We start from the raw sequence: 23,730 nt of genomic DNA, 5'->3' as shown, positions 1-23,730 counted from the left end.
ACTTCGGCGATTGGAGACTCCATCCTTCGCTTTTTGTGGAGATCATGAATATGCGAGGTACATGCAGGATAGACCTCTTTGCCTCTCGCCTCAATGATCACCTCCTACGCTTCTTAAGCTGGAGGCTGGACCTGATGGCGATGGGAACTGATGCGTTCCCTTAACATTGGTGGTTTCAACGGAACTATGCTTTTCCCCCCTTTGCTCTGATTCCGAGGGTGGCGGCCCAGGTCTGTCAACAAGAGACGTCAGTAGTGTTGGTCACACCATTGTGGAAGACTCAGGTCGTGGTTTCCAACACTATTGGAGTTATCAGTGGATTTACTTTTTCAGCTACCTGTGTTCCCAATGCTTCTCCAGGACCCAGTGGGATCCCCTCATCCTCTGGTCCTGCAGAACCAGTTATCCCTCATGGTTTGGACGATCTCAGGAGACGCAAATGAATTGAGGGCCTTTAATCGGTGGCTGCCGAGTTTATACACCAAGCTTTTGCACCATCCACCCGTAAACGATATTCTGCTTCATGGAAGCGATGGGTCGGTTGGTGCCTTCAACGACAGCTGGATCCCGTGGGATCAGATGTGAAGGAAGTATTAAACTTTTTATCTGAATGTGCTGAATCAGGTCTTGCATACAGGTCTGTTTAGAATTTCAGGTCAGCTCTCTCGGCTGGACACAATCACATCAATGGTAAGCCGTGGGGCTGCATCCCCTTCTGTGTAAGTTGCTGAAGGGTATCAGAGTGGCTTGTCCGCCTCGTCCCAGATACACTATGTTATGGGATATTTCTAAAGTCTTGTCTTTATTGGAATCTTGGCCAGATAACAAAGACTTATCATTAAATCAATTATCTGCTAAACTTACTATGTTACTTTGTTTAACTCCTGTAAGAGAGTTTCTGATGTGCACGCTTTAGATTTGGCAGGAAGGATGTTCTCTCCACAGGGTGTGCCTTTCATCATCTCTAGGAGGACTAAGACCATGTCATGTTCGGTTGAGTATCCTGCCTTTCCTCACAATGACAAATTATGTGTTTTAAGATGTTTAAAGGTATATGAGGAACGCACATTAGCTCATAGAACAGATCCCTTGAGTCAATTGCTGTTTGCGTTCCAAAAGCCTTTCCGTCCAGTTTCAGTGGCCACCTTGGTGCTTTTGGTCAGGTGGGTTATGTCTGAAGCAGGGATTGAGATTTCTGTTTGTGGTGCACACTCTACCAGAGGTGCTATGGCCTCTAAAGCATATATTCTGGGGTCTCGCTTAGAAGACATTTTGAAAGCTGCAGATTGGTCTTCGGACTAAACGTTTAAAGTGTTTTACTATAAACCTATTATTCATGTTTCTTCTGTTGTTTTTGGTCAGCTTTGAACCAGCATAATCTGAGCCTCCGGTCCTGCCATAGAATACAACATTTTCCAGCTATCACCACAAGAATTTTAGGTTCTATTAAGGACAAGGAGGCGAGGATTATCCCACCCTTTGGGACAGGTAAGATGTCAACTGTCATGTTGCAAGATACTTAACTGTGCAATGTTATTTTCCCACCCTGAGATATCAAACCTTTTGGGTTCCCTATTTTCAAACTTGTTTCTGTTTCAGAAACTGATTCCAAACAGAATTAAGCCTACGATGATCTATGTTATGGATCTCCTCGTCGTTGGAGGATTGTTGTCTTATCCAGGACTGTTGGGACGTGCTCTTCGTTGAGAGTTGGATGTGCTGTTACTGCTCTCCTTTGAGAGCCAGGACTGTTGTTTGTTTTTCAGACACTTTAAGGACTGTTTTTGCAAAGAAAGAGGAAGCCAAGATGGTGCCTCATTATTTTGTATGTTAACCTCTTATGTTATTGGTTTATTAAGGAGGCGTGGTTCAAAGCCTCATGGGAAATGTAGTTTTTTGTAATGTTTACTTTTTTCTCATTGACTGCTATTGAGTAGTAAAGAAATTGAGAAAGCATAATCCTCGCCTCCGTGCCCTTAATAGAATCTAAAATTCTTGTCACGATAGCTGGAAAATGTTGTACTCTCCTGAGCTTTCACTAGCCTACTTAAATAGATAACTTCCCATCATGGAAATTGAACCTGCTGTGATTAACTTATGAGAAATATAAAATAGTTTGTCTTTGCATTTATGATTTTGAATTGCTTTGAATCCAACTGACTAATGTATCTATGTATTGATTACTGGTTTATGACAATGTTATGGTTTGAGTTTAGATATTTGCTTATCTGCTAATAAACCTTCATGATTTGCAAATCTACTACTCTCCATCATTTTTGTGGGGTGAAATGTGCTTCACGCAATAGAAATGTAAGTGAAATTAGTGCAGCCTGTACTTGAGTCTGCACCAGAGATTTCCACGGATTAAAGTGCTGCAACAGCGTAAACCCCAGCCAAAAGGCAGTGGAGAGCTGTACACAGTAAAATAAAAACAAAAAGTCAACGAGTGATAGGAGAGGTAGCTGTGTTATGAGTTATGAATGGTTAATGAATTGTGATATAGTGTTCTTTAAAGAGCAGGTCTGGGAGTGTTCTGAAGTGGGTGCCTGAGGATGCCACATTTATGCCTGGCACGAATTAGTGGGTGGGAATGAAGACTAGGCCCTCCATAACCAATTGTTTAGAAGTTCCCGAGGCCAACCCTTCCCCCTATGGGTACTTTCAAGATGGTGTAAGTTTTCTACCAAACTAAGCCTAGCCTCTAAGGGCTGGGTGTGTGTATGGGGCATGTATTATGGAAACCACAGTGTCTTCACACATAAAACACTCCAGTTTGAAGCAGCCACTGTACACCAATACACAGAGAGAGAGAAGCCTGGTAGAGCAAAAGTAGGGTTGTCCAACAACCTGACAATGAATACACAAGAATTTTCTTGGCATCCTGTTTTCCTTCCTTTCAAGTGTGTATCAAGTGCTCTCTGTAGAATTCAGAGACAGAAGCCTGGTGGGCAAGCAGGTCCTTCAACAACCAGACAGTGGATACACCAGACTTTACTTGGCATCTTGTTCTCTGCCTTTCGAGTGCTTCCCACAGTGTTATATGTAAACCTGGCACATCTGTCAAGCAGGGTTTTACACTCAAGCAGGGGTTGACACTGTAATGTCAAAAAGAATGCCCACCATCCCCACTCTGTATGTTCTGGGAGGGTCAGAGGAATCATCTTTGCCCATTCAGGTTAGCCTATTATGTTCACCTAAGATGCAGTTCACACCTTCTTCACGCCTAGTCAAATGCTCATCAGTGGCTGGGATTAGTTGAAATTCAATGCAAATTAGTCTCCATGAACTTCAGGCAGGGGAAAGGTAACTTTCTAAAAGTTACTTTTCCTTACTTATTATTGGAAATCCTACTTCACAATTGAATTGCGTTTTTTAATAACTGTGAACATTGTTGTTTAATTATTTCTCTAGCAAGTCCCATTACCAAGATACAATATTTACGTTTTTTAACCAGTACTCTGTTTTCTATATAGGAAAACTAAGCATGCCACAGTGAAAAATAGCTTTTAGGGACTAGTCAGTGCAAGGACATGTTTTTGACAAATTCTTCTTTTAAATACCATGCATCCTGGCTTGTAGGTGACAAGGCTTATATAGGGGTGACTTGTTAATATTTAAAGAGGAGGTTTTAACCTGTTAAAAGGGTTTATTTTGACAGGTCAAAATGAAGTTTTTACACTGCTACAGTCAGGCTCTCCTGGTACGTCTGGTACCATGATTTACACTGGCTCTGTAGTGAAGGACACAATAGGTGCTGCTCTCCACTAGTGACATTTAATGAACAGGCCCTGGGTACATTTTGTACCATATACTTGGGGTTTAGAGGTAAGTTACCGGAAGTGGTGTCCTCTGTCCTGTTTGTAGACCTGAGAGGAATCTGTCCTGCTGATACGAGCCTCGGCGTAAATCACTATCTCCCCGTGCGTAAAAATGAATGTGTCTGGAGGTTAAAAGCGGATTTAAAAGACAGGTGCTGAGCTCCTCACAGCGGCTCAAAGTGCCAAAATATCCTACTGCATCCTGCCCCTGTAAACAAGCCATAACGAGAAGCGGAACACACCGGGATCCTGCCTACCTTCAAGTTTAAAGATTGCAGAGCTGTCTGTTGAGCCGGAGTTACCGGGGCGCCGATGAGGTTTGCTGCGTGCGGCGGTCAGGGCCGGACTGACTACTGGGTGTTTTGGAATTCTGCCGAGCAGGGGGCTGATTTCACTGCGGTGGGGGCTGATTTTGTTCATGGAGACGTGCATGTACCTCGAAATAACTAAAGTAAAACGAATTTCGTTCAGTACACGCAGGTCCCCATCAACAAAATCAGCCCCCAGCTCAGCAGCATTCCAAAACGCCCGGTAGTCAGTCCGGCCATGGCGGAGGTGCCATCTTTGGTCGCGGAGGATCGGAGACCGGGGACCGGGCGCATTTCCATTGAGGGTGTACTCTCGTGATTACCGCCGGGGAAGAAGACCGGCTGATGCGCCGGTGACGGAATCTGTGAAGGAATCTGTGACCGAGGCCAGAGGAACGGGAGGGTGTGCCTCCTGCAGAGATGAAGTGCTGCTGCGGCAAAGACGCCTAAACCAGAGAGACGGAGAAATCATCAACCGGCTTCCAAAGAAGTAAGTGGTGATGGTGGTGCTCTAGAGATTGAGGAGCAGACACTCAGGTGAGCCGAGTGAGTGCAGGAAGGAGAGCTGGCGCCCCCAGTGGAGCACCCGGGCCTTCCTCTTCTGGGCTGAATAGAGAACAGTGCTGCCTGGGCTCAGCTGAGAGTGAACAACAGAAGTGCTAATACTGCACTGTTAAACCTCAAGTAGACTTATGAGGAAACATTTTGAAAAATTGCAAAATGCCTGGAATAATTTCTTTTTCCGATTTAATCAAAAGATTTCATAATGTCAAAAACATTTTAACATCCTTCCAAAAGGCGGACGACAGCTAAATTTCTTATATGAATCACATAAATGTAACAACATACGTGAAATAAACAGCAAACCTTTCAGATACACGTTTCAAACATTCTGGGAAAAAACACTCATCCTAATGCCATACATCCTGGTACCTATAAAAACAATCGCTCACTCAATCACACTCGTGAAAAAATAAAGAAATATTGACAATAACACTTGATTCTCTTATTTTAGAAAACCACAGAAAATCACAGTGCAAGATTTCAATGGCAATATAAATTCAATTTGAAACCAATTTCAATTTCTTGTGGTATTAGAACAAGGTCTACGCGTTTCAAGAACCCAGGTTTGGGGTTCTCTCATCAGGACCTGAAAGTCAAAAATAAAAAACCGACATTGAGAATGGCAGGGGCAAACGACCTCTGATTGCATACTACAAAACTCAGTGTTACCATAGTTACCTCTGACAAATGCAAGAAGATTAGCCGATCTAATGAGGAAGGCTCTGAAAAAAAGAAGAAAGAAATGGGGCACTAAGTGGGATAGATGGTGCTGATTGTGTTGGTAAAACCAAACAAAATTGTCAAAGAAACGTCTTTGATCGTCATATGCTTACATGAAAAGTAGCGCGTCAATGGAGAAGGGTTTGTTCGAATGTAGCTGCCAAGTGGAACGGGTCACTCGTGCACTGAGGATGGAAAAAACCAGATTAGATTCAAATGTGAGGGTGGCTATAGGTTAATCATTCCGTATCGTTCTTAGATTTAGTACCTTAAGTGCCTCGAGGAGGCATGTAGTACTTCACAACGGCATGGTGCTGCGTGTAATCAGCAAAAGACGAAGTGATATGAAGCTAACGTCGCCAATGTCTTGGGGAGTCAATTGCGATGAGATTCTGCAAAAGTGAAAAAGGAATACAACTTAGGGGACTCGTAATGCTTATTAAAGCTTAAAACGATGTTTCTTGACAGTCCAGGGCGGCACGCCCGGGAGTGGGCTTACCTGCATATATCTCTGTTCGTATCTTCAGTCGATTTGCAAGCGCCGAATTGGACACGTGAGAGGAGAGTTCACGCGAGATAGTTTATCAAGTGTAGAACATAGAGGAAGGACTAATACTTTCCGAAAAGCCCAATTCAAAATGGCGGTTATAGAAGTTTTTAACGTAAAAAATGTGTATAAAAATTGAGCCTTATTCGTGATGCGAATAATGACTTGCTGCAACATGAGAAATAAGTGTCTCCGAGACAAATTGGTGTTAGAAGGTTCCCCATGTGACTACAGAAAGGTTACCATAAGAGCTGAATTGGCTCAGTTTATAAAGTTCGGAGATCTCATTCAATCCATTAGACGCTGTGTTGAATTTTAATATCATGAAAGCCTCTCTATGAGACAATTTTAATTCTAAGTCGCCTCCCCTTGGATCTCGTTCAATCTTAGAGATAACTGTCCATTTAAGGTCATTAGTTTGATGATTTTTAGCTTTCCAGTGGGTGACCAGTGGAGCTGATTCGACACTTTTATTGATTCGCGATTTATGTTGTGTTATCCTTGTGCGGATCTCTTGAGTAGTTTTCCCTATATATAATAGATTGCAGGGACAGCGTATACCATATATCACGAATTTGCTCTTGCAGTTAGTGAAAGAGTCATGTTTCCAAAATGTAGAGTTATGTTCGAATAGATTGCCTTCTTCTGTGGAGTCACAGCAGATACAAGTCCCACATTTGTGGTGTCCTTGTACTGGAGGGAGGCCGACATAGTCACGCAAGGTGCTTTGTTTTTCTTTGGGCATGGATGCACGTACAATTTGATTAGCTATATTCCGGTCCTTTTTGAAGGCAAAGAGTGGGTTCTGTTTTAATGAGGCATCGAGATTTTTTATCAGATGCCAGTTTTGGTTAATCACCTTTTTGAGGTTGTTTGAATTGGGGCAGTACGTCGAGACACAGACAATCCTGTCTAGTGGAGGTTTTTCGTGTTTTTGGAGAAGTACCTCTCTTGGTGTCCACCAAGCTCTTTTCATAGCCTTTTTCAGGAGTTTCCTGTGATAACCTCTAGTGATTAAATTATTGGACAATCTAGTAGCATGAAATACATATTCATCCTTAAATTGACAGTTACGTCTCACTCGTAAAAATTGCCCAAAAGGTACATTTTCACGTAAATTCCTAGGGTGGTTGCTTGCAAAATGTAACGTTTTATTACGATCTGTTGGTTTTTTTAATAGAGTTGTCGCCAAACCGTTGTCAGATGGATATACCTCCACATCAAGAAATGGAATTCTTACTTTGGAGTAGTTAATGCTGAATTTGATGTCCTCAGTGCGGTTGTTGAGCCAGCAATGGAAACTTTGAAGATTTTCCTCTGTATTAGTCCATGTCATAAAAATATCGTCTATATAACGAATCCAGTTTCCAATGAATTGGGAATAGGGATTATCGTTATAGACAAACTTTTCTTCGAATTTTGCCATGAATAGAATGGCTAACTCCGGCGCAAAAGGACACCCCATCGCCACTCCTTTTACTTGATAATAGAACTCATCATTAAAACTAAAATAGTTTTTCTTAAGTGCAAAACTTGCCAGATCCATGATGAATTTAGTGGGAACTTTAGGGTTAGGTCTACTCTCCAGAAAAGAGTTGATAACTGAAAGTCCTTCATCCTGGGGAATTTGAGTGTACAACGAGACAACGTCAAGTGTGACAAGGTAGTGGTTTTCTGGATCAAATTGTATTTGTACCATCTTATTGATAAAGTCAGTGGTGTCACCTAAGAACGAAGGTATTTCAAAGATGAATGGTTTTAAAAAATAGTCCACAAATTTAGAGATGGGTTCCATCATAGAATCGCACCCGGAGATGATGGGTCTTCCCGGTGGAGTAGTCACATTTTTATGTATTTCAGGTAATATCCTAGGGTTTTTATTCTGCATGTATTCATGTTCTTTTTTAGAAAGGAACCCTTTTTGTAATCCTGTATCAAGTAATGGAAAGAGGGTTTTTTGTAATTCCAATGTTGGATCTTTATTGATTTTGCGATAGCAAATAGGGTCATTTTGTTGTCTCATGACTTCCTTGGTGTAGTCAGATTTATTCATTATGACTATTGAGCCACCTTTATCTGCTTGTTTAACGATTATTGAATCGTCATTTTGAAGATTGGATAAAGCTTCCGTCTGTAGTTTAGTAGTATTGTGTTTGACCCATCTTTTTTTCGTTTCCATGTCAGCGATAGCTGACAGGATCGTTTTCTCAAAAGTGATAACTTCCTTTGGAATTTTATTAGTTGGTGGACAAAATGTGGACTTTCTCCTGAGACCAGTATCAGCTGGGCTCAGCTGGGCATTTTAAAGATAGAAGGAGTGGGGGAACCGGAGTGAAATACCTACCGGCCATAAAGTGGAACTTTCACCTGTGACATGTGAAATAGGAGGAGAAGCGATAGAGCCAAGGGAAGTTATTGAGAGTAGTCACTGCATAACCACACCAAGTGCATGCGGCGGGCTCCCTAATCCTATGCGCACCACCGCAGTGAGCCATAGCATTGCGCAGATATAGCGAAGAGCGGATCACGCCCGTGGTGTGAGTGGTCCCAAGACAGTGACATTACAAAGTATATGCGGATACGAAATTAAAAGAGACACCAAGGAGTGGATCTGGTCGGACTGATAAGCAGCCGAGCCTCGATAAGGACACGAGAACCCGCTTTCCCATGAACGCGAAAGGAGGGGGATAAAGGCCAGTGGTTATTAACAAAGGGATCTGACTGGACGACCCGAGTTACGTGAGCGGAGCACAGAGCAGAGCGGCAGCGGGAGCGGAGCGGAGGAGAGCTGGGACTGAGCCGCGGTACTGGGACTGGAACTGAGCCGCAAGAGCGTGTGTCTTCACCAACAAACACCGGCAAGTACACCCGGCGCCGGAACTCAGCTGGGATCTGCAGTAGCCGTGTGTTCCCCCTATTTACCGCCAGTGGCAGGTGGGTGCGGCGGTTGCCGTGGACTTTAGCGCTCTTCTGTGCGACAGGAGTCGCGAGTAGCCTATATGTGTCTCCCCATGCCAACCTGTGCCTCCTTGTGAGCTGCAGTTCAAGGGGGGTCGTTTTTCTGAGTGCCGACTGTGGCTAAGAAAGACCGGTTGGAGCTCCGGAGCCCTGGAGTTGTCGGAGGATCGGAGGGTGCTGGGCCATGCCAACGCCTGAGTACTGCCGAGTGCTGCTATTGCCTATCTGCAGCCAGGGGACTACATCCTCCATTGCCCTTTGCGGCGCGCACGCCGCGCACCGCCTCTGTGAGCGCCAGGAGGCGGTCAAAAGGGGGCCAGGGCTACCGCAGCGCGCGCGCCAAGGGGGCCAAGGGCAGAGCCCAGAGGAGGCCAGGCCGGGCCGGGCTACACTATTAACACCATTGACATTTGAACTGTAAGCCTATGTTTTATACCTATACTTAATATTCTGCTAGAGTATCGTTGATAAGTCATAACTATACACTCTGACAGGCCACAGTACTGCAAATATGAACAGACGGAAGTTGGGTGGAGGGGTTGTGGGCACCCTTGATGCGTTCCTAAGCAGGGCAGAATCTGTATTTATGCATGAAATTCAACTAACGGAGCGTAGGCTATCACTTGATCCAGTGATTCCACATGGTAGCTGAAGTACCATAACACAGCCCTCTCAACACTCAATAGGAAACATCATTGATGCAGAAATTGATGCAGAAATACACAGCACACAGCCCCTTACGACAAATATTGATCCAGCGTCAATAAACCAAACCATAGTTCACGGACAGGAAAGCCCACCAAGTACATCCATGGTCACCACTAGGGTAAAGAAGCTCACAGGGGGCATGGGTGGTGAACCGCCACCAAAAAAAAGGAAAGGCCGCGGACCAGTAAAGCCAAATCCACCATCCCCCAGAACCGCCAAACGCAAGGTAGCCACCACCAGCAAAATAGGTGGTCTCCAACCTGCAGCACACATAAATGATAGCACTACAGACCACGCTACTAGCACAGCCCACCTAGTTTACACACCCCCACAGCTCAATTTAGATGAGCTATGTTCACTAATAGGAGCAAATATTTCAGCTATGATCGACCCTTTACTTAAAAAACTGATCTCGGTCGATGATAGACTGAAGAAGATAGAACAGGGCATCTTTGGTATAAACCAAACGGACCCAACAAACTCTATTGACTCCAATGTACAAGAGAAAAGTGGGTTAGAAAATCAACAGGCGAGGGCACGCGACAGAGCGCGAATGGGAACCCCGGTTAATGGGTGCAATAAGTTAGCTACCGATGCGACAGCCACATGTTCTAAGTCCAACTACACTCCCAATTTAATTAATGGTATACCCATGAAGCTTAAGCCGCAGCAAGGGGAATGTGGTACTAGGAGTAGGTCCACAGAGCTAATAGAAGTCAATCAATCAATCAATCAATCATGACATTTGTATAGCGTGCTACTTACCCGGAAGGGTCTCAAGGCGCTGGGGGAGAGGGGTCCGTTACTGCTCGAAAAGCCAGGTCTTGAGTTGCTTCCTGAAGGAGAGGTGGTCCTGGGTTAGCCGAAGGAGGATGGGGAGGGAGTTCCATGTCTTGGCTGCCAGGTAGGAGAAGGATCTTCCTCCGGCGGTGGCTCTGCGGATGCGTGGGATGGCGGAGAGGGTGAGGCTGGTCGACCGTAGCTGGCGGGTGGGCGTGTAGAAAGTCAGGCGGCTGTTGAGGTACTTGGGGCCCAAGTCATAGAGAGCCTTGTGTGCGTGGGTGAGGAGTCTGAACGTGATCCTCTTGCTGACGGGGAGCCAGTGCAGGTCTCTCAGGTGGCCAGTGATGTGGCTGTGTCGGGGGATGTCCAGGACGAGTCGTGCGGAGGCGTTCTGGATGCGTTGGAGTCTTTTCTGAAGTTTGGCTGTTGTTCCGGCGTAGAGGGTGTTTCCGTAGTCCAGTCGGCTGGTGACGAGTGCCTGGGTAACCGTCTTCCTGGTTTCGGTGGGGATCCATCGGAAAATCTTTCGGAGCATGCGCAGGGTGTTGAAGCACGATGATGAGACGGCGTTGACTTGTCTGGTCATCGAGAGGGAGGAGTCCAGGATGAAGCCCAGGTTACGTGCGTGGTCCGTTGGCTTGGGGGTGGTGCCCAGGGCAGGGGGCCACCAGGAGTCGCCCCAGGCGGAGGGCGATGATCCCAGGATGAGGACTTCCGTCTTGTCTGAGTTCAGTTTCAGGCGGCTGTTCTTCATCCACTCGGCGACGTCTTTCATCCCTTCGTGTAGGCTTGTTCTGGCGGTGGCTGGGTCGTTGGTGAGGGAGAGGATCAGCTGGGTGTCGTCGGCGTAGGAGATGATGTTAAGGTTGTGTTGGCGTGCGATGGCTGCGAGGGGGCTCATGTAGACGTTGAAGAGGGTGGGGCTGAGCGAAGGTCCCTGTGGTACGCCGCAGATGACTTCGGTGGCCTCGGATCTGAACGGGGGGAGGCGGACTCTCTGGGTTCTTCCGGCGAGGAACGAGATGATCCACTCCAGTGCCTTCTCTTGGATTCCGATGTCGCTGAGGCGCTGCACTAGGGTGCGGTGGCAGACCGTGTCCAACGCTGCGGAGAGGTCCAGGAGGAAGAGGGCCGCTGTTTCCCTGTTGTCGAGCAGGGATCTGATGTCATCAGTGGCTGCGATGAGGGCTGTCTCGGTGCTGTGGTTGGCTCAGATGCCGGACTGCGAGTTGTCGAGGGATCCGTTTGTCTCGAGGAAGGCGGCAAGCTGTCTGTTGATGGTCTTCTCGATGACTTTGGCAGGAAAAGGGAGGAGCGAGATGGGGTGAAAGTTCTTGAGGTCGGAGGGGTCCGCTGTTGGTTTCTTCAGGAGGGCGCTGATCTCGGCGTGCTTCCAGCTTTCCGGGAAGGTGGCGGTGTTGAAGGAGGCGTTGATGATGTCCCGGAGTTGGGGTGCGATGATGGAGTCGGCCTTGTTGAAGACGTGGTGGGGGCAGGGGTCGGTTGGGGATCCGGAGTGGATGGTGTTCATCGTGCGGGTGGTGTCTTCGGTGCTGACCGGGGTCCAGGCGCAGAGGGTGGTGGTGGGGGGCGCTGGTTCGGTGGTTGGGTGCGAGGTTGGTGCGCCGAAGCTGTTGTGTATTTCGGCGATCTAGCGGTGGAAGAACGAGGCGAGTGAGTCGCAGAGGTCTTGTGAGGGAGTGATGTCGTTGTTTCCGGCGCTGGGGTTGGAGAGCTCCTTGACGATGCTGAAGAGTTCCTTGCTGTTGTGGGCGTTGTTGTCCAGACGCTCTTTGAATGCTGTCTTCTTGGTGGTGCGGATCAGCTGGTGGTGTTTGCCGGTGGCGTGCTTGAGGGCAGTCATGTTGTCTGTGGTCTGGTCTTCGCGCCATGTTTTCTCGAGGGTGCGGCAGTTCTTCTTGGAGCTCTTAAGTTCGTCAGTGAACCAAGAGGCTTTCTTGCTGCCGGGTCTGCAGGGAGGGGTCTTCAGAGGTCCGAGGACGTCTGCGCTGTTGGTGATCCACTGTGTGAGGTTGCTGGCTGCTTCGTTGGGGTTTGTTGTGCTGGCGGGAGGGTTCTGGCTGAGGGAGGTGGTGAGCTGGTCAGTGGTGATCTTGTTCCAGTTCCTGCGAGGGACCTGTTGCGGGTGGTGGTGGGTCATGGTTCTTCTGAAGCTGAAGTGGATGCAGCTGTGGTCAGTCCAATGTAGTCCGGTGGAGTGGCTGAAGGAGATGTGCTTGCTGGAGGAGAAGACTGGGTCAAGCGTGTGGCTGGCGTAGTGGGTGGGGGTGTTCACCAGTTGCTTGAGACCGAGGTTGGCGAGGTTGTCCAGCAGGGTGGTGGTGTTGCTGTCCTTGTTGTTCTCCAGGTGGAAGTTGAGGTCCCCTAGGAGGATGTAGTCAGCGGAGGGGAGGGCGTGCGGGCTGATGAAGTCTGTGATGTCTTCGCTGAATTGTGTGCGTGGTCCTGGGGGTCTGTAGATGAGGGTGCCTCTGAGTGTGGTCTTGCGGTTGGTGTGTATCTGGAAGTGGAGGTGTTCGGCGGCGGTGAAGGTGTCGTCGGAGCTGGTCGTGATGCGGATGGTGTTCTTGTGTATGATGGCGATGCCTCCTCCAGTTTGGTTGACGCGGTCCCTCCGGGTGATCTTGTATCCGTCCGGGATGGCGATGGCGATGTCGGGCGCTGAGGAGGCGTTCATCCAGGTTTCCGTCAGGAAGGCGACGCCTGGCGATGTTGTGTCGAGCAGGTTCCAGAGTTCGACGGCGTGTCTGTGGACGGAGCGGGTGTTGAGCAGGATGCACTTGAGGTGGTTGCTGCTGGTGCTTGGCTTGGCAGGTGCAGTGCAGGTCCGGAGACAGGTGAATTTGTAGGCTTGGCAGGTGAAGGGTCCGTGTGTGCGTTTCGGGGTGGCTTGGTAGCAGGCTGGGGTTCGGCCGGCGTTGAGTGCGTTGAGGGTGGCGGCGGCGTAGGTCCATTGTGTGGTCTGGCGTCAGAGAGGACCAGAGTCCTGGCGCTGGGTGCGGTCCAGGCGCGGACGGGCGCAGACGGGCTTGCCTTTGGCGCGCCTTCAGCGCACAATCGGCGCGTACGCGCAGACTCCGCCATAAATGGGGTAGCGGGAGGGGTGGAGTGGGAGGGAGGAGCAGCTGGGAGGCGGGAGCGGGGTGGCGCGGGGAGGGGATCGGGGTACAGAAGGCAAAAGGGGGGGCGGGGCCGCAGGGGAGCAGCGGCAGGGAGCGGGGAGGGCGAGAGAAGACGGAAAGACGGAGAGAACGAAACAAAAACAAGCACTGGTAGCGAGCAGGTAGAGGGAGGTAGGGAAACCGGGCACACTCACGGAGAGCCGCGCGGCGGGTGGAGCGACCATCACCGACCAGGGTCAGGTCAGGTCACAGCTCCCCGTCGCGCTGGAACACCTTAAGTATCCGGAGGGAGGGAGGAGCAGCTTGGAGGCGGGAGCGGGGTGGCGCGGGGAGGGGACAACCCTCACACCTCCCTGCATCTTCCACCTGAGGCCACTCAGTACACCGTGGTACTTGCCAACGTCACTAAGCTCTCACCCGGCACTCGGGAACACTGGTCGACGCTAAGAAATAAGGCCCTACACCTGCTGAGCAACAGGACAGGGATAAGAAACCATCTGTTCTCCGAGTTCAAAATGGTACGTAGAATCGACTGGATTGGGAAGTCACACAAGTCCCTATCAGGTGACTGCGTGGTCCATAGTTTCAGATCACCAACACTGGTCCAACATATATTGGAAATGGCTGGGTATTCTTTTACTGAAGGAGAGGATATAAAAATCCTTCCATTAGGTTTCTTTTATAAACCACAGAGCACACCTAGGTTTAACGAATGGCGGGGACCCCGAAGAGTAGTCAACCAATCTGACCTTCCAGTTCACACAAGCAATCGATTTGAAATCTTTACTACCTTAGAACAAGTCGATTGACTGGGAACAATTAATATCTCTCCATTACCAGCTTTAAAGGAACCCATGGGTGAAGAAGAGGACGGCATGAGTTTGGGCGCCGCCACCCCCGTTGTGCTGTCTAATTCGGAGTAAGTCTCCCAGGTTAAACCTGTTTGTAGTACTATTAGTGTAGATGCGGGGTGTTCACCTTCATTGAGAACTAGACCTGGCGGCATTGTGAACACAACTTCGAAAAGATCAGTAGCATGCCTCCATAATCTAATTAACATCCCCAGCCATGGTTTATGGGAAGAAGACCCAGTATATGATGTTGAGCTAATTAATGACCATGATAATCCTAATAATAGTTCCTTAAAAACCCACATGACCATGGCTTCCTGGAACATCGCAGGGTTATCATCAAAAATCGAGTCTACAGACTGGACATTATTTATTGATGGTTTTGATGTCTGGTTATTCCAGGAGACCTGGTCCCTGGACAGAGTGTATCATCCCGGCTTCCTACATTTTTCTAAGGCTGCTATAGGAGGACAGAGAGGAAGACCGATTGGTGGGTTGACCTGCTGGGTTAGACAGCAGGAGGTAATAAGGGTGGATGAAATATATATAGATAGCCCGGATATTATGGCCATACGAGCTCGATCGACCAAAGGTCTTGACATAACGATTATCAATGTTTATTCACGAGGGCAGTCGGGGGCAGGGGTTCCGGTGTGGTTACTGTTCTAGATGGCTATTTGGATAATGCACGGGGTATGTGCAACCTGATCATAGCAGGAGATTTTAATTTTAGCTTTGAGCCCCTGGATCAGGAGGACGGAAAGCTTAGTGAAGAGGAGGACGCACAATGGAACATCCCCCAATTAGAATTAGGCCCCATTAAAAAATGGACTGAAGCCGCATTACAACTGAAGGGCTTTTGTCTAGAAAAGGGAATGAGGGCAGCAAATGGGAGGACGCAGTCAGACAGGCAGGGTGCAAAAACTTTTGATAATGGACTAAAAAGTAGCTGGATAGACTACATTATTATCAAGGTAGAACTTTGGCCATCTGTTCTGGATATGGAGGTCCTAAAACGGACCGAAATTGATCATAATTCTTTGGTTAATTCAAACAATAGGAAAGTTGAGTACAGTACAGAAGAGGTCATATTAAACAACGATTTGAGGAAAGTGCAGTGGGCAAGGATTGCAAACAATGAGGGAGAAATGGAACAGATAAGGGATCTGGTAACTGGTGCAACAACCAAATTATTAGATTGTGATTCACAGGAAGACGCCAATTTCACTATTTGTCATGTCCATGAAGAGTTATTTAAGAATCTAAAAAAAAATGTTATCAAAGAAAGTATCCCGAGGAAGAATAGGATTGTGAAGGCAGGCTCATGGTACAATAGCTCATGTAGAACTGCTTACAAAATGTTATAGAAGGCCATTAGATCCAAAGATCTGGGCAACATTAGAAGGACCAGAGCACACTATAAGAAAGTTCAGTTGCTAGCAAAAAAGGAATGGGATGAAGACCGTTGGCATGAACTGTTGCTGGCTTGTAGAGGACGGAATATGACACAATTCTGGCAATTAGTTAAATGGGGAAGTGGTGAATCGAAGCAAGTACCTATTAATAAACGTCGCCCCATTACAGTGGGTTGCACATTATGAAGCGCAGTTTCAGTCCTCCAACTGTAATGAGGAGATCCCCCAATGGCCACTGCCAAGTGAACCCCTGTGCTTCACCAGTCTAGAGGTTGAATCCGTACTAAAATTAATCCCAAGAGGCAGGGCCCCTGGCCCCTACTGCATACCTGCAGACTTGTTTATTAAGGAAAAAGAGTTCTGGGTCCCTTATATAAAGTTACTGGTGAATGCTATAGCCAGTGGTGCCCGGATTCCTGATACCTGGTTAGGTGCCGAAATCCTACCGATATATAAGAAGGGTGACCGCTCACAACCAGGAAACTACAGGCCAATTAGCCTGATAGATTCTGCTCAGAAGATTGTAGCTAGACTAGTACTTGGCAGAATCCAGGCCTGGATAGTAGAAACAGACATCCTAACACCATTACAGGCGGGGTTCCAGCCACACACAAGTACTCTCGACCAGGTCTTCAGGTTTGTGCTAATATATTGGCGGGTGGTTATCATAGGAGGGGGTACAATCCACGCCGCTTTCGTGGATTTAAAATCCGCATTTGACCTTGTTCCCTGTGTAAAAATGTGGAGTGCTTTGGTGGAAATGGGGATGCCCTTGGAATTGGTGGCCAGTCTAGTAAAATTACACGATTCAACTTATGCGCAGGTCCGCTGGGGGAAGCCGGGGGAAGTTACAGAGAGGTTTCCGGTATCCAAGGGGGTACATCTGGGGTGTGTACTAGCCCCCACTTTGTTTTCTTTATTTATAAATAGGGTGGTTCAATATTTTAATGACCATCCCACTGACGGTCCAACATTGGCAGGTATGAAAATACCCTTGCTCATGTTCGCTGACGACACCCTGATAATATCCAAGACAAGATAGGGGTTGCAGTTCGCCCTGTCGCGGTTTGAAGTGTTTTGCAGCGATCATGAGCTAAAGGTTAATGTGGAGAAAACTAAGTTTATGGTGCTTCATAAATCAAAAGCTACCATAGGGAGAGTATACATGAATAATGTGCTCCTGGACCAGACTGACGTATTCACCTATCTGGGTATCACACTAAGTAGAAAGCTAAGTTGGAAACCCCAAGTTGACATGATGGCCCTAAAACATGCGCAATTAGCAGGTGCTCTGGTTAAAGAGCCTAGGCTTTCCCAAACAAAACCCATTGCCCCTGTTTTGCAAATATATAACTCAAAAATGTGCCCTGCAATACTATATGGTGCTGAACTGTGGGGCTATGACAATCTAACCCCCCTTGTACAAGCACAAAATAAGTTTGTTAGATTACTGGTTGGCCTCCCGCAATCCTCCCCTCTGTTGCCCCTTTTCTTAGATCTGGGCTGCTACAACATCGAGGATGTAGCACGTTTCAGACCACTGGCATTTTGGAGGCGACTTTGGACCACCCCGGAGCTTTCTCTATACGCCAAGGTTTTACTAGAAGTAAGGAATCTGGGTTACCTACACGAGATCCCATGGTCGAAAAATATTAAAATCATGTTGTCTGACATGGGGATGAGTATCCTGTGGGAGGAGCCAGACGCTGCGGTATTCCCCCTTAAGAAGATCTACAGGGCAGCATACTGGGACATGGTTAAAATTAAGAAGTTTATATCCATTACAAGGCCGACATTGTCTAGGGAATTCCTAGAAGTAAAAGATGAGGCTAAATTGGAAGGTTATTGGGACCTTATTTCCAGGCCACTCGATCGGAAACTTTACCATCAGTTTAGAGTAGGTTCCCTACCAGAAAGAGCGTTCACAAGTAGATGGTTCACATCATCAAGTGATAAATGTATTTTCTGCCATGACCATGTTGAGACCATAGCCCATATTTTATTTGTCTGCCCAGCTTACCATCTTCCAAGGACGAAATGGCTCAAACCTGTTTGTAAGGTCTTGGGTATAAGGACCGCAAAGGAAGCTCTAAGGATTCTTAGGTCAGATACCACGGACCTTATTGTAATCGGCATGATTTGGGCTTGGCCCCTTCGCGCTAAGAAAATAGGGGTAGGGCAACCTTTAATGCAATGAGGGACCACATATTAGTCTAAAAATCCTATTGACTTCCTGCTAAAAAAAGGGCCATGAATAAATGGTGGTTTCAGGTTATGTGAATTGTTGAACGCCATGTTATAATTTAATAACCAATTTTAGTATTGATTATGCACAATCACGAGTTTTAATAATGGATACATACTTATTGAATATTTTATGGAGAACTATGATCACTGTCGATTTTATTGTTTAATGCTAAATGGTAAAAATTGTCAAGCGATGAATTATATTTTTTATACATTTTAATACTGTAATATCTTGTCTTACAGTACAATCGAAATAAAGACTATATTGATTGATTGATTGGTAAGTTAAATGCACTAATTAGGAATATGCAATTCCAACCATGTTTAAAATGGGAACACATGCACTTTATCACTGTTTAGCAGGGTGTTAAAGTGTACAGAGGTCTAACACTAGTAGAAATATAGGTTCCAGTAAAGGGCAAAAAATATAGGGACACCACACAGAAATGGTACATTTCCTACACATACATTTACAATTTTTTACAACCTTTGCACTGTGTCACAGGTCCAGAACATTTTTAATAGAATATTATTTCATTAGCCAAAGCACTCAACACCAGAAGGATAAAAATCACAGTTTGCTTCATTGTTTTGAGACAATTTGGCATACCGATGTACACATTTGTCTACAGCAGATGCATCAGCACAGCAAGATATCTTACTGACTGGCGCTTGCCGGCAGACCACCAGGGTGAGCTGGCAATGATTTAAACATGCAGATTTGTTTTTTTTTATTACATTACAAGGTAACACATTTCACAAGATGATGTTTCAAAACATTTTTAACACAGAATTTACCTAGCAAAAAAGGCTGTGGCGTGCATATCTTCCAGGCCTAGAATTTTGTGCTTTGGCTTAGAGAAGCACCTAGTGATTTATCTTTGTAAGTTTAGGATGTGCTCAAGCGTGAGGAGCCCTTAGAGCGTTGCTGGCTTTGTGTGTAAATTGTTGAAGTGCTCATCTTGCAGGCCTGGTTACGTGTGCAAAATTAGTTGAAATGCTGAGCCGACAGTGTGTTTCTCATGTGTGCAACTTGCTGGTACACGGCTGAGCTGACACTGCTTCTCTCTTGTGCATAATCTGCCTGTCAGTGCAGTGCTGAGCTGACAGTGCTGGTCTCATGTATACCACCTGTCGGTGAAGTGCTAAGCTAACAGTGCCGGTCTTCTGTGCACACCCACTTGGTAAGATGCTAAACTGACATTGCTACTTCAGGATGACCCCTTGTCTCTGCTTGCACTGTTTGGTTGTGATTATCTTCTCTGTTTTCTGCTGGCTGTGACCTTTTTTCCTTTTTATGCCAAGCATGCGAGACCTCTTGCAAATACTTTAGTATATACTTAAATGTGTATGTACTTTGTGGGCTCTGGAGATCAGCCCTAGGACTTGTCTTCTTCCGCTTAGGGACTTTTATTTCTGTTTAGCTGCCTCTATTTAACGGTCTTGATAGGAAATGACCAGTAGAGGTCAGTAAAATACCAGAATTGCTTTCTGCTGAGGGACTTTCTTTTCTTTATTTTTCTGGCAACTGCCCCTGTTTATCTTTCTTGATAGAAAACGACCAGCAGAGGTCAGTAAAATACCAGAATGACTTTAGCATTCTCTAGATTCCACTCCATAGTTCCAGCACCTGTAGACAATAATATTTTTTTCAAATCTTGTATTTTCAGTGATATGACCATCGAAGGCCCTGATTTTATATTAAAAACAGAGCTTTTGACTATACCATTTCCAGCTGAAAGGCAATATTTCCCTCCATGTGTTCCCATACCTGGCGTGTCACGCAGTTTGGTGCTTACTTTTCTCTAATGTTAAAGAACAGTGGATGTATCAGCACCCAGGCTAATGTGCAGCGTAGTTAAATACATATAAGGTTCCAAAGGCGAGACCGATTGCATTGCAAATGCTTGTTTTAATCTCTCGTCCCACCAGAGTGAAGACATATGGGCAACGCATCTATGGCACAACCTGCTGCCCTCAGCCTCTGCCTTTCAGGCACTAATATCTCCAGATCATTTTATGTTTTAACTGAGCTTGTTTGACAATCGGTTAATTGCTAGTCAGGCTGGTGTCTCTTACCAGCATGACTTGCTTTAGTCTCTGACCCTGCCCCCTCGCCTTTCAGAGTTACCTGGCTGGCTTGTAAGGGAATAACCCAGGTTCCCAGGAGACAATCCAGCCTTTTTTTACATGGGAACTTGGTACCAAAGAGCAGAGGCCGAGAGCGTTTAAGTGTTATATACCTTACTAACTGAAAGGATGTCAGGATGGCCATGTTTCCATTGCAGCCATGTACTTCTCCATAACCTGTTTCTTACAAACATCCCCACCTGTCATTTTTGCAGCAGTTCATGTAAATTTGTTTATTACGCCTTTCCTTCTTTTGCTAGTGATAACGTTGGCTAAAATTCACAGACAAATGGCGAGAAAGGATATAGTGAGTTCTCTTTGGATGAGTCAACCTTGGATTCCAACACTGTTCGAGCTCTCTGTGGGCTGCCCAATATAGTTAGCAGTCTTCCCACAGAGGGAGAGGAGCCCGTAAGGCTACACACATGCAAAACAAACTGGTCTTGGTTGCATGTTACCTTTTAGGATTCTTACAGATGTGCCAGGACATTCAGGTGAGGCTTCAGGGCACATCAAATATTCCTGGGCCTCTGGTGCTGTCAGGGCTTACAGATCAGACTGGGAGCTATGGAGTAACTGGTGTTTGACCCCTTTTCAGCAGATGTTGTGGGGGTGTCAAACGTCTTGGCATCCCTAGCGTCAAGACAGAAACCCTATAGGACAATTCATGGTTACAGTACAGATCGGCTATTTCAGCAGGGCATCAGAAAGGTATTTTGTATGTTAGGTATATGAACCTAGCCAGTTGTGAAGGAGAGTCCTGATTTTATTAAAGACAGAGGAGGTGAGTATTATCCCACCACTGTCCTTTTTCTCACCCAAAAAATTGTTTATTATTTCTGTGCTTTCCTGTAGCCTCTGGAGCATCAAATGAGATGGTGATCTGAGACTTGGACATTGCCTGACTCCAAGCCTTTTGATAAAGTCGATGTCAATTTCAGACTAGAGTTCGCAAAGGACAAAAGGACGTAATGTGGTTTTTACTGGGCTTTCTTTGCTGTTTTTCATTTTCCGCTTTGTACATGTGGAGAGGTGTGGAGGTGTGGCTCACTAGTTAGAGGCGGCAGACCTGTAAGCAGAGAATCGGCCAGGGACCAGGGTTCAATTCCCGACGCGGCAGGGTTGTGGACCAGGGTCAAAATGGACTCGATAATTCTCGCCTCGGTACCTACTCTAACCAGGAACACACTCGGCAACTCTGGGCATTAAGCTTGCCTCATCTCTACAACGGCCCCCCACAGACGCCGGGGATGCCTGGTTTCACCTTGGAGATACCCAGAAAGGGACCATCTCACAGGGAAAGCCAGGACGGGTTCCCCAGCGGTCTACAGCGCCGGGACGCCCCGTTGCTGGGGCAGCTGTGCGCTTTACAAGTCTACAACATTTACATGGACTTTGAGGAAATGCCGCTATACGCATCAAGAAAAAAGGATGCCATGATTTCATTGGATCCTTTTATACTATGTGTTGGTTTATGTCACTTACTGATGGGACTGCAGGTAACTAGAAGCACCGAATTCCCTCGCGGTAGCTTGTGCATTTTGCTTCTTGGTTTTAAAACTTGCTGCTATTGTTTTTAAAAACTGTTTTATGAGTCCGGGGAGAGCTGTGCTTAATGCTCTAGGGTAGTGGGGTCTTTTAATTAACTTGCACTCGCCCTTTGGCGCCGGGTCAGCATTCTAGCAGCTGAAACCCGACGCACCACTGACACAATAAAAGCGCCAGATGAAGCGACCGCACCCGTCCGCGTCCGACCGGGTCCAGGGGCCACAACCCCTGTCTCTCTTCGGTCAGTATCATTACACCAGCGCGCAACTCAAACAGTTAAATCGAACCCCAGGGCTAAAATGTGCACACTCTATCTCGATTCAGACGCTCCAGGACAAGTGTCCCCATTGTCAGTTTGAACCCTCTGCACTTGCGGCCCCCCTCTACTCCCTGGGAAAGCATATAAACTGTTCTTACTCAACTACAGATCCCTGCCCAAACATACGACTGAAATCTCCATGTTTCTAAAAGACTCCGACCCAGAAGTCTTATTTCTCATGGAAACCTGGCTCAATCCCAGCTCAGAGCCGGACATTGTTCAAGCACTTCCCCCGGGATATCTGATTCAGAGGGTGGATAGAGCGACAGGCAATCGCCATTATTTACAAGGATCACCTGACCTGCCGCTTGTTAGGCAGTCCGCTGCCAGATTGCGAGAACTCCCACTTCTCCATTGAATTTACACCCACCCTCTCATTTTCAGGTATCCTTATCTATCGCCCACCTAGGGCGACAGGTCAATTCTGTAAAACCCTGCTAGATATAGCTATCAATCTCGCTAGTCTTGTTGCTAACTTTACCCTCCTCGGCGATTTTAATCTAAATTTCGACGACCCCTCAGCTCAACCCGCAACAGAACTAGCCCAAGACCTCTCGCCCTATCAATTGATTCGGAAGGTCTCACAAGTAACTCATGTAAAAGGACATCTCCTCGACCCCATTTTCTCCAATTTGGGAGACCTGAAGGGGAAAGAGCCCATCCCCCTCCCATGGTCGGACCACTTTATGATTCCTTTCTTTGATCGCCACCAAGCACTGCGTCACCCACTCCTTCTATACGAACCCAAATTGGACCTCAGCACTCGAAAAGACCACACCTAATTCTGTTGCGGACCCTACGGCAGCTAATGAAAGTTTTTGCAACTGGATTGAGGGGTCACTTAATCTGGTGCTCCCTAAAGTTTCAATCCAGAAGAAAGCTGGATCTAATAAGGCCGCCTGGTTTTCCCCTAAATTACGCACTTTAAAACAGCATTGCAAAAAATTGGAAAGAATATGGAGGAAAGATTTCTCTCTTGAGAAGAAATTGGAATACAGGGCGGCGATTGGACGATATAAGGCACAAATAAAAACTGCTCAAGACTCTTATTATGAGGGAAAGATCATGTCAGCTGCTAGCTCCCCTAGAGGAATCTTCCTCATTGCCAAAAAACTACTCAAAGTTCCCGGCCCCTCGGCCAAACGGGATACCTCAGGTCTCCGTTGTACCGAATTGGCCGAATACTTTTCCACTAATTACAAAACATTCTTAGGCATCTCCCCCAAAAAGACAGCAACATCCCAATTAAGCATACAAATGTTGGTGGGCATCCAGTAGAACATGAACTGGAGACCTTCCCCACGCTGACTCGGGAGTCATTCGTAGCCATCTAGTCATCAGTAAAAAGTGGGTCGCCACTAGACCTTGCACCTCCCAACATCCTGAAACTGCTCGGATCAACAATCGGTCCACTGCCACTAGCTTGGTCAATGCTTCATTCGCGATGGGTATGGTCCCTCCTGAGTGGAAAAGGGCAATGGTAAAAGCGTTGTTAAAAAAAACCCACCCTGGATCCAGCCGATCTGGGCAACTATCGCCCAATTTTGCTCCTTCCTGGAATCAGCAAGATAGCGGAGAAACATGCTAACCGCACTCTCTCCGCATTTCTCGAAACCAACCATGTTCTTCACCCCTCCCAAATGGGCTTCCACCACTGTCAAGGGACGGAAA

The sequence above is a fragment of the Triturus cristatus genome, chromosome 4_1 (assembly GCF_964204655.1).
Source record: "Triturus cristatus chromosome 4_1, aTriCri1.1, whole genome shotgun sequence".
Classification (NCBI taxonomy): domain Eukaryota; kingdom Metazoa; phylum Chordata; class Amphibia; order Caudata; family Salamandridae; genus Triturus; species Triturus cristatus.
The sequence above is the reverse complement of the archived record's forward strand: the minus strand, read 5'-3'. Positions refer to the sequence as shown.